The following is an 8,161-nucleotide window of genomic DNA, read 5'->3' on the forward strand; positions in this document are numbered from 1 at the left end:
GCTTTCAGTTCCACCTTTCTCTTTTGGCATGACCTTTTATTTAAACTTATTAATATATAATTTGCATGCCATATTATTCATCCTTTTAAAGTATACAATTCAATGTTTTTTAGTATGCTCACGAAATTGTGCAACCACTACAATTCAATTTTAGAATATTTTTAATACCCCAGATGGGGTATTTACACTTTTGGGTTATTATGAATAATACTGATATAAATATTCATGTACAAATTTTCATGTGGACATATCCTTACATTTCTCTTTGATATGTGCCTGAGAGTAGAATTTCTGGTCACATTTTGAGAACTGTCAAACTATTCTCCAAACAGCTATACCAGTTTACATTTGTACCATTGATGTGGAAGGGCACCAGTTTCTCCACACTCTCACCAACACTTGTTATCTGTTTTATTTGTTTTAGTGTGAGGTGATGTCTCTATGTGGTTTTGATTTAAATTTCCCTAGTGGGTAGGGCGTTTGGGCATTGTTTCATGTGCATATTGGCCAGTTGTCTTCTTTGAAAAAATGTCTCTTCAGATCCTTTACCCATTATTATTTGTATTGTACTTTTGTTGCTGAGATGTGGGAATTCTTTTTATGTTCTGGATGTACATCCCTTATCATATATATGATATGCAAATACTTTATTAAAAAATAAATTCCCTTACTATAATCCAGAGGCACCTATTCTTCCACTTAATTTTTCCAGTGTTTACCTCACATATTTTGAGGCAAAATATGGTTAGGTGCATGAATGTTTATGATTAATCTTTCTTCTTGAAAAATAACTCCTTTTACTAATATATACTTTCCATCTTTGTCTCTCACAATAGATTTGTATCTAAAGTGTATTTTGTCTGATATTAGTATAGCTACTCCCACCCTTTTTTGATTATTGTTTGCTTGTAAGTTTGTTTTCCAGCCATTCACTTTCAACTTCCTTGAATCACCAGGTCTAAGATAGATTTCTCATAGACAGCATATAGATGGGTCATATTTCCTTATCCATTCTACCAATCTGTGTCTCTTGACTAGTGAATTTAATTCATTAACATTCATTCACATGAACATTCTTTCAAGGCATTACTTACAGTAGCCATGTTTTCTTTGGATTTGTGTGTCATATTTTGTTTATATTTCTCTTTTTGTCTTTTTAGTTGTTCTTACACTCTCCTCCAACTCTGTCTCTCCTGTTCTTTTTTTCTTTCCTCCTCCAGAACTCCATTTAGTATTTCTTGAAGGGCAGGTTTCTTATTGGCATATTCTCTCAGTTTCTGTTTACCTGTGAATATTTTTAACTCTCCATCATTTTTTAATGCAAGCTTTGCTCCATAGAGTATTCTTGGCTGGAAATATTTTCCTTTTAGTACCTTGACTATGTAATACCACTACTTTCCTGCCTCCATGGTTTCAGATGAGAAATCAACACTTAATCTTATTGAGGTTCCCTTGTATGTGATAATTATATTTTCTCATGCTGCCTTCACTATTTTCTCTTTGTCGTGAGCATTGGATAATTTGACATGTATATATCTTGGTGTAGGCCCTTGGGATTTATACTGTTTGGGGTCTGTTGTGCTTCCTGGACATGTACCTCCATGTCCCTCAATAGGTTTGGGAAGTTTACAACCATTATTTCCTGCAACACCCCTTCTGTCCCCTTTCCCTTCTCTTCTCCTTCTGAATTGACTATAATGGGTATGTTTGTGTGTTTTATGTTGTCGTTCAGGTCCCTAAATCCCTGCTGGATTTTTTCCATCTTTTCATCATTCAATTCTACTATCTGTTTGATTTCAGATGTACTGTCTTCCACATTGCTAATTCTTTCCTCTGCCTCTTCAAATCTGCTGTTATTCCCTGAATGTGTATTTTTGACTTCTTGGCTTCTGCTGTTCACCACCATTATATCTGCTATCTTTTTAGTATGTTTACAGTTTGTTCTGTATGCTCTCCAAGTGTTTTCTTAATATTTTAATCTCTTCCTTCACTTCATTAAATTGGTCTATGATATATGTTTTGAGAGTTTTGATTAGTAGTTTGATGTTCTGCTCCTCTTGTTGATTTTTAGTTTGTTCATTGGATTGGGCCATGCTTTCCTGGTTATTGGTTTGGTTTGTAATTTTTTGTTGCTGTCTTGTCATCATTTTTATCTTGATGAGTTTATCTGTTGCTCAACTTCTCTGTCTAGAGTGGTGTTTATTTAGGTGTTGCTTTTGTGTGCATGTTAAATCTTCTCTTTGACACTTTGTTCTTCTTATTCTGTTTCCTTGTTGTTGTCTAAGTTCCCTTGAAGGAAAAAGATTAGGGCCAGGGAAAGCAAAAGAGGTAAGAAAAGAAAAAGTATAATAGTAGTATTGATAGTAAATCCTAGTAGAAGAACCTTTTGAAATCTAGGACAATGGATATTAAACTCATGTAAGCTGTGTAGAGTTATTACAATAAAAAAGTGGAGTACCTACAATGAGATGGTAAACTGCTTATGGGGAAGAATATAGTATGAATTAAAAGGCCAGTGTGGTCAGGAGAGAGGGAAAGAGAAAAGAAAGGACAATAACATAAAGAGTGAATAAAAGATAGAAAACAGAATAGCGGTGTTAGAAATAAAAAAGGAAAATTGGGGACTAAGGAAAGATAGGTGGGATATACGAGAAACAATAGGTGATGGAAGATAGAAAGATGTAAAGGAAAGGGGATAGGATTGGCAGCCCAAATCAGTACACATAGAAAAGTGGAAATCGTGGATGAGGAAGCACAATAAATAAGAAATACTGCCTTCAGCATCTAATAGAAAAAAAGAAGAAAGAAAGAGTGGGGAGGAAGCAAGCCAGAAAAAAAAGTGTCTGTGGGGTGATAAAGAAGAAGGAAAACAAGAAAACAAACCAGCAAAAAATACCAGACAAGGCCTCAAGCAAGGAATCCTCTTTACAAAAGAATGAACTGCTTAGGAGTCTGACCTTCCCCTTTTCTCCCTTCCTCACTTCCCTCTCTCCCAGGGCAGAGAAAGGCTGTGTGAGGGCTCCCCTTGGAGATTCAAAAGGGGCCCTGGTGAACCAACTCACCACAGAAAATAATGACTCAGTTTCTTGAGTGAGAGCACCCACACCTTGCCAGGAACCCTAAATATGGCTATTGGAAGCCTACAATGTACGTCCTACTGTCCTTCTCCCTTATGTGTACTATGAGGGACTAGTTAATTTTCTGACTCCTCTTTCTCCCAGACCAAGTTTCCCTATCCCAGGGCATTTAGGTAAATCAGGGTCTCAGCAGATTCACCTCTCCTCCCTTCTTAGCCTCTCCCAAGCCAGTTGATATGCTCCTCTAAGCTCAAAAAAGGGGAGGGATCAGAAAATTGAACCCGCGCTTCTCAGAACCCTCTGCACCCCTCACCAAAGCCCTCCCATTCCCAGAGTTTATCCAAGACTGGAGGGCTAGAGGAATGCTGGAGTTCGGGGAGTGCTGGGTTCAGGAACATGGGCCTGGGAGAATGCAGGCTTGGGGTATGTGGTTTTGGTGAATGTGGATTATGGAGAATGTAGCATTTGGGGAACACAAGTTTCAGGGAACATAGGTTCAGGGATCTTGCATTGGAGGAACATGTGGCTTGGGGTCACCACTGTGGGGTTGGCACTGTTCAGGGAATGCTGCAGCTCTCAGCCCTAGGGGAAGGGTATTGCCTTCCCACAGCTTCTAGCTTCAGTGTCACAAACCTGTGTTTTACCTTGAGCAAGCACTTCCTTTGTCACAGTCTCTCCAAATTGATGTCCAGACACCTCCTGCTTTGTAGGTTCCTAAACTCTTTTCTTGCTTTTTTTTTTTAGTTTCAGAGATTACATTACCAATATGAGGTAACAACAAGATGTAAGCAAATATGTCTCAGGTGCTTGAGCTCCTGCCTACCATATGGGAGGTCCCGGTTCAGTTTCCAGTGCCTCCTGGAGAAGATGAGCAAGAAGGCAAGTTGGCATGATGGGCTGGAACGTCTCCAATTTCATTTCTTCTTACCACAGCATAGTATTCCATTGTATGTATATACCACCTTTCCTTTATCCAGTCATAGGTTGATGGACACTTGGGTTGTTTCCATCTTTTAGCAATTATGAATAATGTTGCTATGACCATCAGTGTGCAGATGTCTGTTCATGTTACAATTTTGTTTTTTCTGGGTATATTCCTGGTAGAGTAATTGCTGGATCATATGGCAGTTCTATATATAGCTTCCTGAGGAACCACCAAACTCTCTTCCACAGAGGCTGCACCACTTTACAATCCCACTAAGAGTGAAGGAATGTTCATATTCATCTACACCCTCTCCAGCACTTATTGCTTTCTGATTTTTAATAATGGACATTCATGCAGTTGGAGATGATATCTCATTGTAATTTTGATTTGCATTTCCCTAATAGTTAGTGATAGGGAACTGTTAGTCCTGGTCCAATGAGGCTCAGAGAAAGACCAAAGCTTATTAGGTCACTGGCATGTGGGGAACTGAAGTACGATTTCAGCCTACCTGGCCAAGTTTGGGATTACTTCTTTTGAGATGGTGTCACTGGATGTGTTTACAGAAGGGGTGCATAGATGTGGTATGCAGATATGAGGTGAAAGATTACTGACTTTTGCCTTTTGGCAGAAGGTTTTGGGGAGGGAGAGATAGACATGTTGGAATGTCAAACAGGATGTTTGATAATCTTGGGATATTCTCATGGTTGATTTTTGAGATGTTGGATTAGGAACAAGGGTGGGGGTTTGGGGCCATCTGTTATTGGGGCAAAGGAGACATGCTGGCACCAACCAGAGTCCCAGGAGCTTATTTTTCCAAACAGCATTAACATTTCCAACTCTTTTTGATATGGTTGGGTGGAAAGGGAGAGTGGGAATGTGAGCATCAATCATCTGGCTGCTTCCTGCTGTTATGGGGCATTATGGGATTCAGTTATTGTACCATTTTCAACACTGAGATATTGTGGCCTCTGGCTAGGTGGCTGGCACTGTATTTTTTGCAGCAGGAGAAGATCATCTACATGATTATTGGTGATATTTCTGATGACTGTTTGGATAAACCGAGTTATTGCATGGAAGATATATGGACCTGTTGATATGAGGGGAATGAGAACTATAATTGTGGTAAGAATAGGAATTAACCATGAAATTCTGGGTAGACTATGAGATTATCACCTCCAGGAGTCTGAAGAGAAGGGTTAATAAGATTATATACTCAATATTGAATATTAGTGGTTGATCATGAAATTACATAATTTGGTGGGTTTACACACTTAGAGTTTTAGCAGGAATAGGAGACTTTAGATTATTAACTGTGGTCTCATAACAGCGTTTTTGAGTGATTTTTTTATTTTTCTAGGATTTAAGATTCCCAACCAATAAGGCTGATAGGCCTACAGTTAAAATGATTTTATTTTATCCCACTTTGTATAATTTGAGGCATAGGCAACAAAGAATTATTATCACTTCCCTTTTTCAGGCTGTGGGGTGGCTGGCACTTTAACTTGTAATTTTAATGCCTGTCTTGGTTTTGCTGTTAGCATTTTAACTAGAGCTGTTGCTGCAGTTTGCAGTGCTGAATTAAACTTAGTCCATTGTTGTAAGGATCCCTTATTGCCTTTTATCTGTTTCATTAAAAGGGAATTCATGGTTTTAAATAAAAAGTTCAGATAATATTCTGGTTCATAGTTTAAGACTGCATGAGAAGACTAGTAAATAGAGTTCCTTAGTTTTAAGAGTTTCATTGCAGTGTTTGCAGCACTGATTGCGTATCTTTCTCCTTTCAAGAGCAGGAGGGAACCTTTGTTGCAGCCACTGGAGTGAGCATGAAGGACAATTGTGGGTAATGTTCATGAGCTGCTAGAGAACAGCAGGCAGCTGGGGGGTGCTGCCACAGGGCTCAGTAGTCACAATGTTCATATCTCCTGTAGAGAATCTCTGCTGCTTCTTGGGTTTCAATGGAATGGCTCTGGATCTTCAAGAGGGTATCTGCCTTGTCAGTTCTGAGAAGGGTGCTAGAGGATCAGGCAGGGACATGACAGTTATGTGTTGCTGCTGGCAGGCATTTCAGATGCTTTTCCACAGATCTTTCTTGCAGAGTGTAGCTCATGACATTTCATTGTTCTTGCCTTGTTTCTAGTATCTGCAATCCACTTCTGGATAAGGCTGGCAGTATTCAGAGTGACCCTTCACTAATGGGTTAAGTCTTTTTTTTTTTTTCAGGTTTTATTATGAAAACAAATACGTCTGGTTAGACTCCTGTGGTTTCCTTATTTAACAGATCGTATTAAAGAAATAAAATTTTGCTCTTGAAATCCTACAATTTTTGCTTTTGCGTTATCTTCACCATCATCCTTCTTTTTTTTTAATTTTATTCATTTTGTAAAAATATTACATTAAAAAAATATGAGGTCCCATTCAACCCCACCACCCCCACCCCACCACTCCCCCCGCAGCAACACTCACTCCCATCATCATGACACATCCATTGCATTTGGTAAGTACATTTCTGGGCATCGCTGTACCCCATGGTCAATGGTCCACATCATAGCCCATACTCTCCCACGTTCCATCCAGTGGGCCCTGGGAGGATTTACAATGTCCAGTAATTGTCCCTGAAGCACCACCCAGGACAACTCCAAGTCCCGAAATCGCCTCCACATCTCATCTCTTCCTCTCATTCCCCATACCCATCAGCCACCATGGCCACTTTTCCCACACCAATGCCACCTTTCCTCTGTGGACCTTGGATTGGTTGTGTCCATTGCACCTCTATGTCAAGAGGAGGCTTAGATTCCACATGGATACTGGAAGCAATCCTCCCGCTTTCAGTTGTAGGCACTCTAGGCTCCATGGTGTCATGGTTGACATTCTTCAACTCCATGTTAGCTGAGTGGGGTAAGTCCAATAAATCAGAGTGTAGGAGTTGAAGTCTGTTGAGGCTCAGGGCCTGGCTATCATATTGTCAGTCCAGAGATTCAAATCCCCTAGATATATCTTAAACCCCAGCACCAACTACAGTTCCAGTAAAGTAGCATGAAAGCCTTGTGAAAAGAGATCCCATCTGTGTCCAGCTCCATCACGTAGAAACAATGGGTTAAGTCTTTTAATTGCAACAGGGTGTGTTATGCTAAACATAGTTGCTTTCCTAAGGGTCTATATTGTATTTGGCCCCTTCCCACAATTGTGACTATGACCCAGGCAGTATTCATTTAGAATGTTGCCTCTGCCATAAACTCCATCCAAACTCGATATTGGTCACAGCTACATCCAATTTACAGGTTAAGTTAGTATCCACCCCCCTTACCACTTGAACCTGTGTTATTGCCCTCTTTTCATATACTTTTTGGCCATTTGTATTTCCTTTTTGGAGGAATGTCTATTTAAATCTTTTCCCCATTTTTTTCTAGTTGGGTTGTTTGGTCTTTTATTGTTGAGTTGTGTGATCTTTTTATATAGAATGGAAGTCAATCCCTTATCAGATATAGGGCTTCCAAATATTTTCTCCCACTGAGTGGGCTGCCTATTCACCTTCTTGTACTTCTTGATGAAGTACAAGTAAATTATTTCTTGATGAAGTACTTTAAATCACAAAAGTGTTTAAGTTTGAGAAGGTCCCATTTATCCATGTTTCTTTCATGGCTTGTGCTTTTGGTGTAAGGTTTAAGAATCCACCATCTACCACCAGGACTTGAAGATGTTTTCCTACACTTTCATCTAGCAGCTTTATGCTTCTTGCTTTTATATTTAGGTCTTTGATCCATTTTTAGTTAATTTTTATAAAAGGTGTGTGATAGGGGTCCTCTTTCTTTCTTTTGGCTATGGGTAAACAGTTTTCCCAGTACCATTTGTTGAGTAGACTGTTATGTCCCAGCTGGGTGGGGTTGACAGGTTTGTCAAAAAGCACTTGTCTATAGATGTGAGGGTCTGTTTCTGAATCTTCAGTTTGATTCCATTGATCTATGTGTATATCTTTATGATCTTTATGACAGTACTATGCTGTTTTTATCACTGTAGCTAGGTAGTATGATTTAAAGTCTGGAAGTGAGAGACCTCCAAATTCACTTTTCCTATATAAGGTGTTGCTGGTTGTTTGGGATCCCTTAACTTTCCAAGTAAATTTGGCAACTGAGTTTTCCATTTGTTTAAAATAAGCTGTTGG

The sequence above is a fragment of the Dasypus novemcinctus genome, chromosome X (assembly GCF_030445035.2).
Source record: "Dasypus novemcinctus isolate mDasNov1 chromosome X, mDasNov1.1.hap2, whole genome shotgun sequence".
In the NCBI taxonomy this organism is placed as follows: domain Eukaryota; kingdom Metazoa; phylum Chordata; class Mammalia; order Cingulata; family Dasypodidae; genus Dasypus; species Dasypus novemcinctus.